Source organism: Lepidochelys kempii, chromosome 7 (assembly GCF_965140265.1).
Source record: "Lepidochelys kempii isolate rLepKem1 chromosome 7, rLepKem1.hap2, whole genome shotgun sequence".
NCBI lineage: Eukaryota > Metazoa > Chordata > Testudines > Cheloniidae > Lepidochelys > Lepidochelys kempii.
In genome coordinates, this window is record NC_133262.1 from 105498018 (window position 1) to 105518796 (window position 20779).

Consider the following 20779-nt stretch of genomic DNA (forward strand, 5'->3'; position numbering starts at 1 on the left):
AAGGTATATTTTGTCTCTCTCAGAGCTAGTTGTTTTTCCAGAAATCCTGGTTTGCATACGCACGCATAATTTCCTTCAAAGTATCCTCACTCATGTTGAGCCTCTTGCTGCTTGGAGGTAGTCCAACTTTGAAAATATGCACTCTGCCTCAACAGATCCAGGGGGTACACTCAAAGCTTGATGTGCTGCTTTGCTGGAGCTGAGAAGTGTGTCTTGATGACTGTTCCAAAAAACCAGCACATCCAGTTTTGCATTGTCAGGATTAGGCAAGTTCATGTATGTAGTAAACTCCCCTTTCAGATTTGAAATTTCTTCTTTAGTGGCAAATGGTTGAAACACAGTGGCGTAAAGACCATAGTCTGCTGCAGATTTCACCCTGAGGAAGAAGTGCAACACCTGGGCATTCTAAAATATATTTTTGGCACCAAACACTTGGGGAATTCAGATTATGAGCCACGGTCATTTCTCATTTCTGAGTGTTGTGTTTGAAGGTTTTGAATGGTTTTTTGGTTTTTGCATGTTTCAGAGTGGGAAAGATTTCCAGAAACAGCTGAGTTTTCTCACCGTGTGTTTCTCCTTCAGTTTTTGTGCTCAGTTCAGTTGAGATTTTGGTTGTCAAGATCCGGTAAACATCTATATTGGCAAACATGTGGGCAGTAGTTAGAGAAAACGCCAGTGTTTTCTGCATGTCACATAATGATTCCAGGTTTTCAGCAATTAACATTACCTTGGTGCTGAGTATCTGGCAGTTATTTTGGATTTGCCAGTCCCTTCAGAGTTTGTGCTTTAGAACCAACAAACTCAGGATGATCTAGGAGACACATCAGCATAGTCCGCGTGTTATTTACATGACAGTCAGTGAAGTACAAGCTCATCCACAGGTGTGGCACAACAGGGGTAGGTAATCTGCACTCATCTCGCTCTGTGTTAAACAAAGCCTTCGACTTGTTTGCATGCTTGAAAACAGCCCCAAATCCAATTATAAAGATTTCACGTCTTTCATTTCTTCTGTAGCAGTAGCAGCTGACAGTGCAAAGTTAATTAGATGAGCAGGACAGGTAATACTTAGCAGTGCCGGTTTCTGATTGAGTGTAATCTCCTGGGAAAACTTAGCCTTGTAGGAAGCAGAATCTGTGTTAGTTATGGCCACATTTTCCCAAGTTAGTTGGTACATCTCAAACATGTCAGTTATTGCTGTGTTGAGAAAATGTCTGTCAGCAGAGGGGATGACTGTCATATCAGCACAAAACAATGTAGGTTTATTCACTTTGAAATAAAAAAAAGAAAGCAAAAGGCTAAGAATCGGACGGTCCAAAGCATCAGGAGACTCATCAAAAAATCAGACTAGACACCATATTTCCATCAGCTTAGATACTAAAACATTTTCTTTTTCTTTCAGATACAACCTCACTGGTAAGTCTCATTAGGAAGGGTTTTTGATGCTGGACATTATTGATGCACTAAGTCATCAATAGACCCCTCTACTATTAACAGTGGCTACCTGGTAAAACAAAGAACACACACAAATTCATTGACACAGTTGTGCTATGTCCTCTCTTTCATTAAAGCTCTGGTGAAAGCTCCTTATATTGTCTGTTTATGCTGAAGCCCACTTTCTTCCTTAAGCTACTTGTGTTGCTTGCTTTCAATATGCTCCTTTATTCTGTCAGTGCGATCACTGACCTCAATGCTGCAGTATTTGTAGCACAATGCATCACTCCCATCTTTACTTTTCTTGCAAATTTCTAACCACTGATTTTCTTGAAATATTTGCATATTTACCGTTTTACTGTATCTATCTGTAACCCCAAGGAGCTTACCTACGTTCCTAGGGCTCTGCATGCTGATAGTTCAGGGAGAGGCACACAATCCCAGGTAGCAAGGGGGAGCCAAGGGCAGACTCAGTCTGCTAGGCAACCCAGAGGAAGAGAGGAGAGACATTATGTAGAACAACGGGGGCCTCTGTTGGTTTGGGGAAGGATTGCGGGCGTGCCAGCTCAGATGAAGGGGCACAGTCACATCATTGACAAGGGAAAGCCCAGAAAGAAGAGCTAGCCAGATCAATAGGGAGTGAGAAGCCTGCCCCTGGGAGCCCTGGAGGGGGGAGAAGCCATTTTGGGAGTAATCTGGACCCAGCCACAGAAAGGACAGGACTGGCTGTGTGGGGATCCAGAAGAACCCTTGCCCATCCATCCAAACCCATTAGAAGATTGGCAATAAAGGAAGCAACTGGGTGGATAGGGGACATTACATATCTTTATCTGTGGAGGATTGATTGTTTAAATTCAAACTAAACGGACACAAAGAGATAGGCGGGCAGCGTCTCCTTGTGAGCCAATCATAGCACGATATTAACGTTGTTTAGTTTTCCGACCTCCACTTAGTATGTGTTCTGTGTTTTACACCGTGGAACTGCTTCAGAGCTGCAGGACACAACAATCACATAAAGATTTAGTGTCTAACAAAAATAAGTATCCCAAAAATACTGAGTGGATTGATAAAAGGAAACTGAAAATGTGGAACACTAAGTAAAAGTAACGTCTGAAGCGTAATTAAAGCTGGAGGTACATTTTCTGTCTACCTTGCAGATTTTGTTTCTCAACAAAAAATGTAACTTTATATTATTCAGAGTTCAAAACCAGTTGTGAAACCAATCAGTTTGACGTACGTAGACAGTTTCAAAATCAATTGACGTGTCATTTAATCTCCACCCCACAATAACCACAAAGTGTCCTTTAAATGATTGTAAATACTGTAAAATATGGGGGATTTTTTTTTAATACTGGTGCCACTAGGCAGCATATGGCAGAAACTGGGGGAAAATGTGCCTCTGTTTTTGAAAGTTACATTTGCAGCAAAATTACATGTGCAGGGTTTTTTTCCAATGATGATCGATGTTCCTAACAACACTCATACATTTCTCTAAGGATTTATTTATATTTAAGACCAGGTTGTTAAGTGGATGGAGTGTTAGCCCTTCCACATTGAAGAAAAAATAATACACAAATATTAAAAAATAACTGCAGATCTTACCAAAATTTCTCTGCTAAACAGGTGTAAATATAGCCTATTAATTCTTAAACAAACCATGCATTATTAAGTGCTTCCTCACATTTGTGTATGAATCAGATAAAAAACAAAGTTGTAGATCTTGTACTTAGCAATGTATTTAGGTTTTCTTTGCAATTCCATTGTTCACTTTAATAATGTCCGATGTGCTTTCTTTAGATTTAAACTAACACCAATGAACTGTACTTGCCTTAATGATATATTGATTTAGGAAGTTAGAACAGCCACATGTTTAACTCCTTCTGTACAGATACATCAACTCAGCAGAAAAGAACCAGACCTAAAATATGTGCCTTTACATTCTCAGACAAGAATCTTCATTAACATTAAGGTTACTAGACTTTATAGCCTATGGATCAGAACTTCAAGGAAATATGCAATTAAGTGATTCAACACTCCAGGGCAGATTCTTTGGTGTAATTTGTCATAGATACAACAAAGTACATCAGCTGAGGGTTTGTCTCCCATTTATATTGCACTCATCAGTTCCCCTTCTCAGCCTTCAGTGCCTCCCTCCACCACGTACATAGTCCACCTATTTTCCCCTCATCCTGAACAGCTGACGAATGACTTGGAGTCCTATCATGTTCCTTGATGGGGACTCTGGTTATTTAGCTAGAGGAGCCTAATGAAATATGGGGGAAAATGAAGACATTTTCAATCGGGAGCATTAAAAAATATATCCTGTCCAAATTTAGTTTATTTTACAAAAAATATACTAAATTGAATGTTTTACTAAATAAAAACTAAAATTCCATTGTCGTCTGAAGGGTTATTGTAGCAAAATTGGAAATAAAATTCAACAATTAAAGTGTGAAACTGAGAGATTTTAATAGTGCTTTAAAGTGCAAATCTCCATGCAACCCGAAGTCTAGAGATTCCATTGATGTGTCCATAAGATTGAACATTTATCGGTATTGCACAGTTATGTACAGATTGTTAATTCAGTCTAGTGTATGTATGGTAGACCGTAATGTTTCTTTTTAATTAAGGGTATGTTTTACAGCCACGCTAGTTATTTGTCCTTATGACCATTTCACTTGTGTGTTTTGACCAAATAACTGAAAATGTGATCATGATTTTGGACTGGTTGCTTGATCTGATTTTTACATAATGAACAGGAGAGGCAGGCTATCTGGGAACTTGAGTGCAATGAGAGCACTGCAAGTCTTTGCTTACATAGCCATTGTAGGCAATGAATGGCACTTTAGGGGCAAAGGGTTAATGTGGCTTTTGCATGGAATATTCATTTATATTATGCCTAGTTTCTAGCCTCTGTTGAACACTGCTTATAAATGCTAGCTTTAAGGACCATACCATCCTTCATGATAGTTTAGATAATGATCATAAAATAGAGAACTTCTAGCACATGATTCTTAGCAAGAACAAACAGAATTAAGATGCCAAGTAATAATGGTTGCTGATAAGGAGAGAAACAGTGTAGTTGTGCTCATTCCACTCTGGCCAGAGGCCAGGAATCCAAAATATGATTGTGAACATTAATTAAAATGGTAGTGTGAATGTTAATAAAAACAAACACAACATTATTGGGCCTCCCACCCAGTGTTTCTCGTACATAGTCAGTGTGTCTGCCAGAAGTTGTTGTGTGAAATTGATGTAAATCCAAAGTAGATCGTGTCTGTGAAACAACATAAGAACAGTCATATTGGGTCAGACCAATGGTCCATCTAGCCCAGTGTCCTGTTTTTCAACAGTGGCCAATGCCAGATGTTTCAGAGGTAATGAATGGAACATGGCAATTATTGAGCGATCCATCTCATGTCCTCCAGTCCCAGCTTCTGGCAGTCAGAGGTGTAAGGACATCCAGAGAATTGGGGTGTGTCCATGACCGTCTTCGCTAAGAGCCTTTGATGGACCTATCCTCCATGAATTTATCTAATTCTTTTTTGAACCAAGTTATACTTTTGGCCTTCACAGCATCCCCTGGCAATGAGTTCTACAGGTTGACCGTGCATTGTGTGAAATAGTACTTCCTTTTGTTTGTTTTAAACCTGCTGCCTATTGATTCCATTGGGTGACCCCTGGTTCTTGTGTTATATGAAGGGGGAAATAATATTTCCCTATTCACTTTCTCCACCCCAGCCATGATTTTATAGATGTCTATCATATCCTCTCCCCTTCCCCGTCATCTCTTTTCTAAGAGATGAACAGTCAGTCTTTTTAGTCTCTCCTCCAAAGGAAGCTGTTCCACACACTTGCACACAATTGTTGTTGTCCTTCTCTATACCTTTTCCATTGCTAATATATATTTTGGAGATGGGGTGACCAGAACTTCACAGAGTATTCAAAGTGTAGGCATATCATGGATTTAGGTGGTGGCATTATGATATTTTTTGCTGTATTGTCTGTACTTTTCCTGCTGGTTCCTAACATTGTTAGCTTTTTTGACTGCTGCTGCACATTTGAGTAGATGTTGTAGAGAACGATCTATGATGACTTCAAGATATTTTTCTTGAGTGGTAAGAATTAATTTAGACCCCATCATTTTGTACGTGTAGTTGGGATTATGTTTTCCAATGTGCATTACTTTGCACTTATCAACAGTGAATTTCATCTGCCATTTTGTTGCCCAGTCACCCAGTTTTGTGAGATCCCTCGGTAACTCTTTGTAGTCTGCTTTGGACTTAACTAGCTGGAGTAACTTTATCAACTGCAAACTTTGCAACCTCACAGCTTTTCCCCACCTTTCCAGATCATTCACTGATTGTTTGGCAGGCTTCCTGCTTCTGATGTACTTAAAAAAAAAAAAAAAAAAAAAAAATTACTGTTCGTTTTTGTGGTGGTCAGTGTTAATGAAGATGGTCAGCAATAATGTTCCGCAGTTGATCAAGAATTCATTGACTGTAACTGCTCAGGGGCCAAAATGTGCAAAATTAGACAGATGCAGGTGGGTCAAAAGCAAGCTGAAATATAAAAGCTAATGTCCCTCAAATCTCAGTTACTGCGTTATGGGCCCAACTCTGTAGCTTTAGTTAAGCAGAACTCCTGTTTACTTCAAAATAACACCATTATGATGATTCCAACTGGAGTTTTGGCTGACTAAGAATTGCAGAATGGGGCCCAATGATTTGAAACCACACCGCATTTGCAGTTACTGGATGATAGATGTTCTCTTATATTTGACAGTGTGCAGTATATACAGAGTGTCTTTTATAAGCTAATTTACAAGCCTTTGGATTTATAATGCACATACTTAATTTTATAAATATTTCTATTTTGTTGTACATTGTCTGCATTTTAAGTATACTGTTTCTCTGTGATATACAGAGTCTGCAACATATGTTTTTAACAGAAACTCATTAAAACTGAGATTTTTTTTTACTCTATTCATACTTTTCAGTATGAAGAAATATACATTTAACAAAGACTTCCATCTTCATCTTGTAGAAAATAGTCATTTTAAATATAACTTAACCTTATGCCAAGATTACTGCTTAACAAAGCTAATAAGATTGCAGAAGGCCTCTTCAATATTGTTACTTATTACATGTATTTGATCAGCATCCCATTATGCTTGTACTGTACAAATACATAGATATGATCCCTTACCAGAGTCTACAGAGTGCATGTAGTCTAATTAAAATCCTTTTGGTTAAATTTGGACAACTGTGATGACCCAGTCTATCCCAAAGAGGAAGGAGCTGTGAGATCAAAGAAATAATACACAGAAATATAGAGATAAGAAACATGAGTAGAAAGTACCAAAATAAGATTTGCCTTTGAAAAATGCAAGTTTCTGTAAGACATCTGGGGGAAAAATAGCAAGAAACGTAAAACAACAGGAGAATTATTTGAAATGCATTCATCTAGGAGAAGGAAGAGATGGGGGAATACTGAAGGAGCTAGGAGAGATATTGGACAGCAAATTAAACATGAGGTGTAATGTGATATGGGTTCAGAAAAAAAAACGAATGCCATTGTATGCTGCATATCTCTTTCATGGAGCAAGTAGGAATAGTCTGTCTCAACATAGCTGTGGTTGATTGGACCAGGAATATTGTGTTTAATTTTTGCACCAAACTGGAGGGAGTTCAGGGAAAGCAACAAATTGTTTGGGTTCTAGAAAATTTGAATTAGTGTGTGAGGAAAGTTGATTTTATATTTAATATTAAACTCATCAGTGACTTAAGCAGGGCATGACAATGATTTACAAATATCTGTTCTTGAAGGTGTTAACACCAATTATAGAATCACAGAATACTAGGGTTGGAAGAGACCTCAGGAGGTCATCTAGTTCAATCCCCTGCTCAAAGCAGGACCAACACTATCTAAATCATCCCAAGCAGAAGAGGAGTCTCTATTTTGTGTGGTACAGTATAGATAGTTCTAGAAATGGGATTAAATTAAAAGAGGAACAATTTAGGCTGAATATTAGGAAAATATGCCAGATGGTGCAATGTGCTTGGCTTTGGAGTAGCTTCCCAAAGGAACTGGTGGAAGCTTCATTCCTTCGGAATTCTTAAAGTAGACTGGACAAAATACTAGAAAATGTCCTATGAGTAACGCACTTTTGCATGAATATAAAATGAATGATCTAAGGATATTATCCATCTCTGACTTCTTTGATTCTAATATCTAATCAAGTTCTACTTTTGTAAGCTTTTCATTCAACTGATTTATACTTTAGATAGCATTTCCCCAAGGAGTGTCAACTGTTTAAGGAATTTGGTAGATATTCCTCACAGATTTTCCGGGAGAGCCCCTCAGGTCAAATCCCCTCATGCCAATAGTGACTTATATTTGTAGGACTATAGACAACTTGACTGCTCATCCCACAAGTAATCAAGTCTGGCTTGCTGGCTGAGGTATGAGAGAGTTTTTGGAACTACTAATCATGCAGTTTCTTGGATGGGTACCAATTTGTTAAACTAGAAGAGTAATAGGCCCTATTCTTCAAGAAGTGTCCCTGTGGGTGCTCCACTTTAGGTGAATCTGCATCCCTGCACCTGCGATCAGAGAATTTCAGTAGGAGTGCCTATTTGGGTCGAACATGTGCTGTCCCCATCTCGCGCTACCTCTGGCGGCTATGTATCACAGTGTGACCACTCCCCCGCCCCAGTTCCTTGTCTGCTGCCCTTGGCTTGAGATGGAGCAATCAGCAGTGCCTCCAAGTTTGCCTTTATCTTAAAATGTAGATTTGGAGTTAGTAATTTTAGAAGCCAGTTAGTTAGCTTAGTTACCCTTCTCTCCCTCATTTATTTTTCTTTATTTAGAAGAATTTTTTTTTATTAGACTAAGTATCATTTCTTATTATATTCTTTAGCAGAGTATAGATACCCTCCCTTGGGAGAAACTTTATTCTAAGTGGCATGCCTGGATCCCTGGGTTTTAAGCACTGCTTAACTTGACAGGAATCAATCCCGGTCCCTGACGACACACTCAGTTTGTCCACTGTCTCAGTGAGAGACACATTCCACAAAAGTGCTCTCATTGCCATAATCTTAAAATCCGCACCAGAAGAGCAAGGGATCTTAAGCTAAAACTTCTCTTGATGGAGAAGTCCTGCACCTGGCTTCCAGTCCAGGATTGTGGACCCCTTCTGGACAATAGTCTCCAGTAATGTCATCTGACAGACATTCCCCATCACCCTCACAGAGGAAAGATCACTCCTGCAAAAAGGTGGCCAAAAAACAGGCTATGACCTCTTCTTTATGGGAATCAGCTAAAAAGAGACTATCCCCAACCTGTCAGATACTCTCGGTACCGACCTCACTGAGGCCGACTACCTCTGGGGTGGCAGGACCCTCCAGTACCATGGGTACCGTGACAGCCAAAGACCCAAGTGGGCAGGCTCAGAGAGAAGCAGCAAAGGGCAACTTATGCTCCATTCCTTGGTTCCCCCGGAGCTGCTCAAACATGTAGCACAGAGCAGCGCTACAGTCTATGTCCCCACCTTCTGCCTTGATAGTGCATAGCGCTCAATCATTGGTACTGACAATTGCTGTAATTCCATCGGCACCGCCAACAATGCTCTCCTAGATACCGATGCTCTTGGTACTGAAACACAAAGACCTCCTGGTCTCTTCAGCACCAGAATCTCCCTTCCTCAGTACCAACGTTACTGCAGCATGCTTGGTACCACACTAAGTTACACCACCATCCAGATCAGCTCCTCCTTTCTCCAGTGAGGATGGGGAGATCTACTCATCACGTCACTCCTTGCCCATCCAGACAGCCACCAGACTGGGTCCACCTGAACAACCTGGATAACAACCCAGGGCCAAAACCCATGGGTGGTATAGACATCCATGGATACCACTACCAATGCCATTTCAGCCCCAGTGGCCCTACTGGGATCTGTGGGTGGCGTAGCGACAGCAGTATTCTAAGCCTCCACTTACCCACAGGGATAGTTTGAGACATTCTTCATCACCCTCAATACCTGGACCCTCTGACCTCCTGGAAGAGGCATTCAAAGAGCTGGAGGAAACTTCTGATCAAGAGGTTACCCCACCTACAATTTCTCCTCCTCGTCTCTGGACGAAGCCATCACGCCTCCAACCATGATGGGTGATGATTTAAAACAATTCCAAGAGGAGTTTAGAGGATGCAAACTCATTAGAAATACCATTAGAAGAAGTTTCAGAGTTTCAACACAAGCTGTGGGACATTTTACAAACATCAGCTTCATCCAAGATTGCTTTTCATGGTCTGTATACATTGACCTTTGCTATCACCAAGAGCATCTACAGCCCCACCAGGTACTTGCACACGCTCCACCAGGTCATTTTCTACGTCGATAGCCTATCTTAACAATGTACCCATCATGGATATCTGTAAAGGAGCAACCTGGGCATCAGCCCATAGGTTCACAGAGTATTATGCAATAGAGCAGGACTTGACATCAGATGCTCTGCTTGGACTTTACTGTCTTATCATCCTTCACAAATTCAACTCTGAAGCCCCTTCCTTCCAACGAAGGGCACTGTTCTACAGTCACCTGAAGTGGAGCACCCCCAGGGAAGGTTACTCACCCTGTGCAGTAACTGAGGTTCTTTGGGATGGTTGTCTCTGTGGGTGCTCCACTACCCACCTTCCTCCCCTCTACTTCAGAGGCATTTTTTGCTAGTGACTCTGTGGTAGAAAAGGAACTGAGCGGGGTTTGTTCGCACAGCGCTATGTAGCCGACCGATGTGGCACAAGATAGGGACAGCGCATGTGCGACCAAAACAGGCACTCCTACTGAAATTCTCTGATCACAGGTGCAGGGATTTAGGTTCACCTAAAGTGGAGAACCCACAGGGACAACTATCTTGAAGAACCTCAGTTACTGCACAGGGTGAGTAACCTTCTCTTTGTGCATTGGGATCAGCAGCTGGATCCCTGCATCGTTGATGTCAATTGGACTCTGCACAGGAGCATGGATCTATGCCAGCAGACCCTGATTTGGTATTGGGGCTCTAGAAAGCCAATAAATCAGAGTGATTGCCTGAGATTACATGATGATAGTTGTGTCATGGCTTTCTATTTATTGCATATATAAAGATCGGTCACAATGACTCAAACTTCACTGGGAAAAAACAACATTGTAATACAAGGATCATCACTTCACAATTATGGTGTGATTTTTTTTTTTTTGCAACTCTCTTCCATATCAAAGCAGCTATTCAAGGTTGAGTATTACTGGTCTGGGTTCTGAGTGTCTCATTGGAGCCTTTCTTGAAGTTTAAAAAAAAAAAAAAAAGTGAGAAATTTTATAAATAATAATGCTATAAAACAGTTAAGTACCTCAGATTGAGGATTAATCTGCCTGGGGAATATAGAAGAATAAATCAAGATGAAACCACAATCACTTTTGACATTTAGTGTTAGAATTTCTTTGCAAAGCTATTTATACCAGCTTCAAAATAGTTTAAACAAGAAATTAGATGTGAGAAGGTGTATCTAAACTAAATGAGTCCCATTATTAGAAAGGGAAAACATTCACTTGCACACTACCAGACTATTTTAAATACTTGTGTGACCAAACCCATCACAGAGGTGTAGTCAAGCAGGGTCTGTGCACAACTGATTGCTTTGAGACACTGGTAGTGGTTTTAAGTGAGTTTTGAGTGTGGTGGCTGGAGAACAGACAAAGTGGTTACTGGTTTGTTATTTTCTGTTTGCTTATTTCGGGTAAGGGAAATTGAGGCAGGAAAATCAGCAAAATAGGTTAAGCTCGGAAGAAGCTAGAACTGCACAGGTTACAAATTTCTAAGAAGGAAAGAGAGAGAGAGCCAGCAAGCCCTGGACTTAAAAGACAAAGAATTTGAGGCCCAGAAACAGGCTCAAATTGAAGCACAAAAGGCTGCCCTGGAAAAAGAAAAGGCTGCCCACAAGCAAACCCTGGATTTAAAAGACGAAGAAATTGAGGCCCAGAGACCAGCACAAATTGAGACCCAGAAGCATGAACTGGCTGTATTGGAGTGGAAGAGGTGCACAGAGTGGAAGTTGGGGTCCTGGTGACTGCTGCGGTGGGAACAGACCCCAAGGACTCTGTAGTTGGAAGCAAGCCCAACTTGAGTGAAAGAGGGCAATTTTTCTGGCCAGTGAATGGTCTGTCATAGCTGGTAGCTGGATCAGGGTCATCTTCCCTTTTGGGAGACACAGGTGTGTCTGACTCAGAGGGGAGCTCAAAGAGGAATTTTAGGTATACTGCATTCACCATGGACAGTGTCCAAGTCTCTGGCAATAAGTTCAGGAGGAGGGTGTAATGTTGCACTCCATATGATTTTATGAAAATATGTTAATGAGTGTGAATATAATGTAACTGGAATATGCTTCACGCAAAAGGTCTCTTGTAAGGTATCATTACAAAGCTTATAATCTACTGAGTGTGGTCATCCTATTTGAATAAATGTATCATTCTTGTATCTGAAACTAGAAATATGAAATATAATTCTGAGGTCCTATTGTAATTATGCAAAGTGTGGGCCATTAATGGTGGTTTGGAGTCTTGATGGCTCCCGTCAACTAGGACAATTGGTTGTAAATGGCTCTGTTTACTTGCAAGCCTTCCTGTGAGTCATGCCAGGAAGAACGAAGGCTTGGGGTCTCACAGGACATGTGACCATGTCACCTGGTTCTGGAATCCATCTTAAACCTGGTGCTTTTCCAGTTAGAAGGAGGGGTGGGGACCCAAAGAGACAAAAGATTCCTGTCTTGTGCCAAAGCTATATAATGGGGTGGAACAGAACAAAGGAGGTTCCAGTCATGAGAAATCCCCTAGTTACCACCTGAGCTGGTGCTAACAAGAACTGTACCGGGGAAAGGATTGGGCCCAGACTAGGAAGGAGTCCAGTCTGTGAAAGATGCTTATTGGAACATCTCTTAGGGTGAGATTTTATCTGTAATCAGTTTCTTAATATATTAGGCTTAGATGTGCGTGTTTCATTTTATTTTGCTTTTTAACTTACTTTGTTCTGTCTGTTATTACTTGGAACCACTTAAATCCTACTTTTAATACTTAATAAAATCACATTTGCTTATTAATTAACCCAGAGTAAGTAATTAATACCTGGAGGAGCAAACAGATGTGCATATTTGTCAGTGTTATAGAGGGTGGACAATTTGAGTTTATCCTGTATAAGCTTTTATACAGAGTAAAACGGATTCATTTGGGGTTTGAATCCCTTTGGAAGCTGTGTGTCTGGGTGCTCGAGACAGGAGCACTTCTTAAGCTGTTTTCAGTTACGTCTGCAGCTTTGGGGTGCGTGGTTCAGATGCTGGGTCTGTGTTGGAGCAGACTGGTGTGTATGGCTCAACGAGGCAGGGTTCTGGAGGCCCAAACTGGCAGAGAAAGTGGCTCAGAAGGAGTCTCAACACATCACACATCAGGTGACAGTCCTAAGGGGGTTTCTGTGATTGAACCCATCACATTATGTTCTTTGCAGAGAAGACTTTGAACCTTACCAAGTATAGCAGCAAAAATTGAGAATATTTCGTCTGAGAGAGAGATATATATTGGCATCTTTAAGTCAAGTTTGGATCTCTATTGCACCTCAGTAAATCAGGTTTAGCTCAACTGAAGTTGCTAGAGTTACTCTGAATTTGCACTGGTGAAAATGGGACAGTATCTGTCCTTTCTTTCGGTGGCATATAATTATGTTGCTCAGTATTGTTAAGCACCGAATATGAGCATATCTGCGAGAGAGTAGTTTCCTGTTTTTTGGAGAAGAGCAGAAGACACTTGAAAGATACTTCAAATCTCATGTACACCACAGACTGATTGTCTGCACCCTGGCCGGGGTGGTTAGGGGGCGGTGGCGAGGGCGAGAGGAGGTATTACTCACTGAGAGGAGGAGCCTATAAAATAAGAGACAGTGGGTTCCCCATCACCTCTCCTCCCCCATCTCTACACGCGGTGACAAGAGCATTTGGAAGACAAAAGGAACCATCATTGAACTGTGGGATGGGTGGTCCCAGGATGGAAAGAGACAGTCTGTGAAATGTATTGCTGCTTATGGTGAGACAGCCTGTTTTGCTTTTAGAACTATTAACCTTGATAAAGTTTAGGAAATAGCTTGTGTATTTTTTTTTTCATAACCAATTCTGACCTGTATGCTGTTATCACTTAGAATCACTTAAAATTTATCTTTCTCTCATTAATAAACTTGTTTTAATGTTTTATCTAAACCAATATGTTCTTGATTGAAGTGTCTGGGGAATCTTTACTCAGATTAACAAAGGCTGTTCCATATTCATTACCCTTTAATGGAGTGATGAACTTTATATGAGCTTAGGCGACATAGTGAGTGAACTGGGCAGTGCGAGATGCATATTTCTCGAGATGCAAGTCTGGAACTAGAGAACTGACTGGGGTTTCCCTGTGCGTAGTTCATGAGTGGCAGGGAGAGCATTCATGTAACTTTTCTGGTTGTGTGCTAATGACGGTGTGAGCCGGTCCTGGAGAGGCTGCTTTTCACTAGGAGACCAGTGTAAGAGACACCCTGGTCTGGAGAATTAATATGACAGTAGTTCAGTGGTTCAGGTCACACCTTCGGGGATGTCACATCTATGTCTTAGATTTTTATATAGCCACCTAGGTCAAGTACCAGCAGTGGCATTCAGCCCTCCATTCTGTACACTTGTGGAATACCCACATCTGCTGACCTAGGACGTAAAGGACCCGTGATACTCTGACTCACCTTGCCAGCCTACAAAGGAGTGGTTTAAGCAGTATTGTAGGATATATATGAATAAGGCATATCCTTTTCCAGGTAAGGTAGTAAAAACCTAAGAAACAGTCTACTGTAACTGTCTAGTACTTTTATGCTGCTAGATCTCAGTAATGAGTAGCTTTTAACTTAATGTCACTGCTATTTAGTTTTGTTAAATCAGATTAAGGTCATTTTATGATTGAAATATTTTTTCAAAGTCACTCATTGATGATTGCTAGACACAGTTTTAGCACTTCAGAGTGTTCTTGCTGATAATATATACTTTTTTAAATGTTACAATAAGTTGTTCTGGAATTATACAATGAAATGTGTAAAAAGCTTCTGCTGGCTTTTAATAGTTTTTTTAATGGTACCCTTTAAGTGAATATAGTAAGTTATCGAGCCTTTTAGGCTCTTCTTCAGCCATGGCACATTGCTTAATAAATGACAAAAACATTTAAGAACGTACTGTAGAAATACAAGTGCTCATGTAGGTATCCCACACCCCTTTAGATATTTTGCCAGATTAATTTGATTCTTTTTATTAAAAAGCTATTTCATAGCTAGAGAATAAATGGAAACCTGAATAAATGGAAACTTGATGACAATTTCTGTTTGTTCATTTTTAAAGACCTTCGTATTATTGAATCAAGAAATTCTCCAAATTTATTTTTTTTCAAATAATAGAAATAATTAAAAAGTTACTATTTTGATGACCTTTTGTTTCTTTCATTTAAAAAATGCTTTCATTTCCCATTGCACTATTATTTGCAATGTTGTGTTTAATGATACAATATAGGATTTAAAGTTAGGTATTGTGTATGGGGGATGTGTTCCAGATAACATTCAGGGTGAAATCCTGGCCTGATTAAAGTTTATGTGAGTTTTGCCGTTGACTTGAGTGGGGTCAGGATTTCACTCTCAGAATGAGGTAAACTTGAAATGTTTTAGCTCTTGATGAGTTACTGAGCCTGGAATGAGGGCTGCCCATTCCTCTTTAGATCATCCAGGAAGTGTTCTATAGAAGATACTACCAACCAGGATGGTAGTTAATGTGTGAAAACGAATGAAGTAATATTTTCTTTTGAAATAATAAATCAGTAATTGCCTAGCAGAAGGAGTGCAGACCATGGAGGCACTTAGTATCTTTTGTTCACCTTGATGCTGAGGGTGTTGAGCATCCTGAGGGAGCTGTGCATTTTTAAGGAGGGTCAGGCCCTACAAAGTGTGAAATTCCCAAGTCTCAATTTTTTGCTAAAAATATTGTTTTATTTCATGGTCTTGGTGGTAGCTCTGAGAGTCTTCTTTAAGTAGCAGTATTCAGAACTAGTCATGGCAACATTCCTAGCTTTGTCCTGTTGGCAACATGACTTTCTATGTAAGTGACCTTTCTTCCCCCTTTTCAAGCTTAAAATGAAGTCTCTCCCAGCACATCCTCATAAGAACATTGCATTGTTTAGAGGTAGCTTGCCATCCTCTTTATTTAGTAGGAATATCCTTGAACTTTCGTGTGGTTAAATGCAGCAAGTGTGTTTATATTCCATTTCCTTCCACAAGGATGATATTTATAGAATTAAATTCTGTGTACCCAAATACTTATTACTGATGAAGCCATGATTATGAACCTTGAAATTGCAGTGTTGTAAGTTTTGTACTTCTAGTTTTGGTTGGGCCATATGTGTAGTCTTAATTATCCTGCACAGATCTTGCTTTCCAAGGGATTTTATTTCAACCTGATCCCATAATAGGTGCTGAGTGCTAATTGTCTTATGTTTGATGTGCATGTTTGGGAAAATAAGACTTTCACTGACCAGAGGCAGTCACAGTTGAAGTAGTAAAAGAAGACAGCAAAGATCTTGTTTAACATGTTTAAATATTCACGCTGGTGATTGCAGTGCTCCTAACCTCGGAATGAAAAGAATAACTCTTATCTGTGCACGAGGGTTCTCTGAAAAGAAATAATGTTCTGAGAACACTGAATTGATATTAAATTCCTTAAGCATGATTCAGGGGTAAATTTTCAAAATTTTCTATGCAGAAATTTTAGCTGCATTGCTCTCATTGACTTTCATCGGAGTTGCCTGGCTAAACCTGTGTAATGCTTTGAAAGTGTACCTGATGCATATTTTCCCCCTGATATGCATATGTCACTCCCATATCTATTGTATGCTTTAGATGGCACCATTCTCATGGATCATAGTACCTAACAATAAGATAAATATAAATATACAAGTCTCTATTAAGAAGCAACAAATTAAAAATAACCAGAGAAAAAGGTAGTCTGAAGTTTAGGTTTGAAACTACTTGTTTATTAGCAGTATATTATTCATCCACTTGATGTCTCTGTATGCTGTATAGAATTCCATGCAGTTTGTGCCCCAGGTAAACAAAGGACACAAAGTTGAAACTCAATCTGTGTGGCAATTCGTTAGTCTATAATTTGTAGTAGTTTTTGTGTGTGGGGGGGAAAATTTCCTCCTTAAGCTGGACTCTGATTCCATATAGTCAGATTCTATATGATTCTAGGGACAGAAGGGACCGTTGTGATTATCTTATTTGACTTCCTGTATAACACAGGCCATAGAACTTTCCCAAAATAATTCTTCAAGCATATCTTTTAGAAAACACAACGAATCTTGATTTAAAAATTCAGTGATGGAGACTTGTTAGCCGACGGCCAAGGATGTTTGGTGAGGTGCCAGCTATGCCCGTTTATACCATCCGTGACTTTAACCGCTAGGACGCACTGTCCCTTCGCGGCGGGCAGCCCGGGCTAGGCTGACGCATGCCCCAAGGTCCTAACCACCCGTGACTTTAACTGCTAGAGCTCAGAGCTCCTTCGCAGCGGGCAGTCAATACTGACTGACAGGTGCCCCAATGGCAGCACTAAGAGCCTCTCCACACCCGTGACTTTAACTGCTAGAGCTCAGAGCTCCTTCGCAGCGGGCAGCCAGGATTGACTGACAGGTGCCCCAAGAGTTTGCCCCGTGGAGGCGGCACAACTCAACGCTAGGCTCTTAGTACTCTCACCTAATGGCCAGGCTTTAGAGCCAAAACGGCTGAGGTTCTTTAATTGTGTTGGCTGCTTTACAGTAAACCAGAGAAACAAGTCAGGCTTATGCATAAATGGTTACCAAAATTTATTAAGCTAGATTCTAATCATGTGGTTACAAAATTGCTAGTGCCTACTTATTTAAATGTAGAGATGTTACACACACAAACAAGTTACAAAACTAAAGCCACAATCCCAAAGAAAGAAAACAAAGTATAGAGCTCTATTTCAAAATATGTGTACACTAAAGATAGGAGATCAGGTGTGGGTGCTTCTTACCCTCCTTGCATCTCTCGATTCCAGCGGTGCCAAGCCAGGATCGGTCACTCAATTCCGCGGAAAGACGAATAAGGGACAAGGCGTAGGGACCCTCTTAGCTGCAGAAGCCTTGGGAGGCTGTCACTTATCTGACCAGCAGATAGATAGTGAAAAGCACTCAAAAATCATGGTGCTGTAGGTCCCCTACTTATACCTCTGTACGCCTTTATTCTCTTTCTCCTTTCTTATGCCAGATTGAGGCTGGTCTGTCTGGGTGACACCAGCTTTCGCAAGAGTAGTTTACACTTGCAAGGGAGAGAAACAATAAGTTTCGTCTACTGGACATTTCTTTTATCAGGGTAAATATTTTCCCACCTAGGATGTTGAGGTGTGTGCATCACGCTATTTAGTAGGGTCTAAGAGCCATGTCTGTCACAGGGCCTCTGCCTGCTGTGAGCTTAATCGTTGTATCTGTTCCCATAGGCACATTGTAGCAGCACACCTGTGGTTTCACAGCTTCAAAGGCTGTGCTGGAATATATGTTAAGTGCCCTGTTCCTGCTTCCTCCTGTGTTTCCAGCAATGCTGGTCGGGGGGGGGGGGGGGGGGCTGGCTGTCTGGCTACAAGACTCCACCATGACCATTGGTAAATTATTCCAATAGTTAATTATACTCACTGTTAAAAATGTATGCCTTATTTCCTGCTGTTGGCTCATGTTATACCTTTCTCTGCTAGACTGAAGAGCCTGTTATTAAATATTTGTTCCCCCATACAGATACTGATAGACTGTAATCAAGTCCCCCATAGCCTTCTCTTTTGTTAAGCTAAATAGATTGACTCTATCACAATAAGGATGTTTTCTAATCCTTTAATCATTCTTGTGGCTCTTTTCTGAACCCTCTCCAATTTATCAACATCCTTCTTGAATCGTGGGCACCAGAAATGGACACAGTATTCCAGTATCGGTTCACCAGTACCAAATACAAAGGTAAAATAACCTGTCTACTCTTACTGAAGATACCCTTGTTTATGCACACCAGGATTGTATTAGCTCTTTTGGCAACAGCTTCACAGTGGGAGCTCGTGTTCTGCAGATTATCAACCCTGACCCCCAAATCTTTCTCAGAGTCACTGCTTTCCAGGATAGAGTCCACCATCCTGTAAGTATGACTTACCTTCTTTGTTCCCAGATGCATACATTTACGTTTAGTCATATTAAAACACACATTGTTTGCTTGCACCCAGTTTACCAAGAAATCTAGATCAGGATGCTGCTAATCTATTTTACTTTTTGAACATCTCTTTAATTTATCATGGATCTTTCTAAAAAATCTGTTCACAGTGGAAGATAGTTTTACTAAAGAGTAGGGAAAATGGGGGTTAAGAGTTCTGCATTCATACTGGAGTGTATACCACTTAGTTCTCATAGATAAGAGAGATGAATGTTTTAAGAATCTTAAATGACAATAACATTCATTCTAAAATTCATTCATTTTTAAAAAATAATTGGCTCATTGAATTTTCACAAGGATAAAAGGACATTTTATGCCCTGCGTAACTTTACCATATGAAATGTCCAAGAATTAGAGATAAATATAGCATTTTAAATAAGCATACATCCCCAGGCAAGTTAAAAGAAACAAGATAAGACAAAAACTAACATGGGACTGGGTAAATAACACAAAGCAAGTATATTGACAGCAAGTGAAAGCAAGACTAAAAAAAAATAGTATCTGTAGAGAAGTGAAGGGTCACTTCTGAATTAATGGCCATTCATCCACAATTTTTAATTCTTCAGAGAGTAAAAGAATGATTACTGTAAAAGCAGCTGAAATGTGGGAAAACAGTCACTTGCACAAACTCTTAACCCCTTACTGATATTGGTAAGCAGTTACTCACATAAATAGCGTTAATTAAATCATTTAGACTGCTCCTATGTGTGACATCTCACTAAGGGAAGTGAGGGGATCAGTCTGGCTCTGTGTTTTAAGTACTGATGATATATATATTTTTTGTTGCTGCTTACCAAAGGTGCTATACTGTCAGAGTTGGAGCCCAGTCATGGGCAATGGCTGAGCAAACTGCACATTTATGCTTCAGCCCTGAGCCAAAGTCAGCACCTCTAAGAATCAGGAGTTTAGTTCTTAGGACTTGTTCAATCCTTGGCTTCTGAGGTTTGACTTCCTGTAAGGGCATTGCTTAGTGCCGTGGTGGTGGTGGTGGTGATGTTTGTATTTATTTATCTTGATTTTTAAAATATACAAATATGTGCTAGTTTCAAGTGCCATGTACCCCACCATCAATGAAAAATAACTAAATAAAACAAAAATGGGGATGTCTGTCCCATCGGAACACAAGTATTATTCACTACTGATCTGGGCTAGATTAATGTTGTAGATTTCTATGCCCCATTGACAGTCCCATGAACCACCAGTCTTCACAACACAATCACTCATGGCTTGATAAAACGTCCATGGTTCACACATTGAATGAACTAGATCATGGATCTCCTGCCATCTGCATGGAAGGTATGGATAGGGAGAGCCATCTCCACATGGGAGGAGGAGGCAGGTACCTGACTGAAAATGGATGGGCCTGTAGTTGTCTCACAGAGTTTAGGCAGGAAGGTAGTACGGTTCCATGCAGTATCTTCATGTTGGAGATCCAAGAGGTAATTTCCCAGTTGATGGCTACATTGAAGCTGAGCTGCTGGAGAGTGCTGGGATCCCAGATCTGGGATGGAGGCAAAATTCCTCCTCTGCGGAGCCCAGAGTTTGGGGGCCAGATCTGTGGTTCAGGGTGAATAATGTAGGAGAAGCTCTTCAAGGAGGACCTTGCTGATTTTTTCTCCTTCTGAACTTCCTCCAACTGCTTTTACTGAGGAGACAGTCCTGCCCTCAGTTATATGATAAATCTAAAATAGAAATCAGGGAAAGGGTGCCAAACTAGATGATACTGAGAAGAGTTCTTTGCTCTCGTGCAGAAGACTAGCTCCAGTAGACCAACTAACGTGTATATGTACTATATGCAAATATCGGAAGAAAACTAAACTAAATATAACTTCAAAACCAAACATTGTGTGTGTATATAGATAATTGATGGATTTATTTCTTTGTGAGTTTGAGTATCAGTCTCGTTTATAATACTGACACGTAATAAAGAAATATTATCAGCATATGATTTATTTTGGAAAGAACTGTTTACTTAGCTAGGCTTATAGAATCATAGACATGTAGGGCTG

The 20779-nt window shown here is 40.3% G+C and overlaps 1 protein-coding gene across 5 annotated transcripts in view; it reads left to right on the forward strand.

The window, feature by feature from the left end:
- The window catches only part of CHST15 (carbohydrate sulfotransferase 15), a 116356-nt gene that overhangs the window by 17396 nt on the left and 78181 nt on the right, over positions 1-20779 (forward strand). The window lies entirely within an intron of this gene.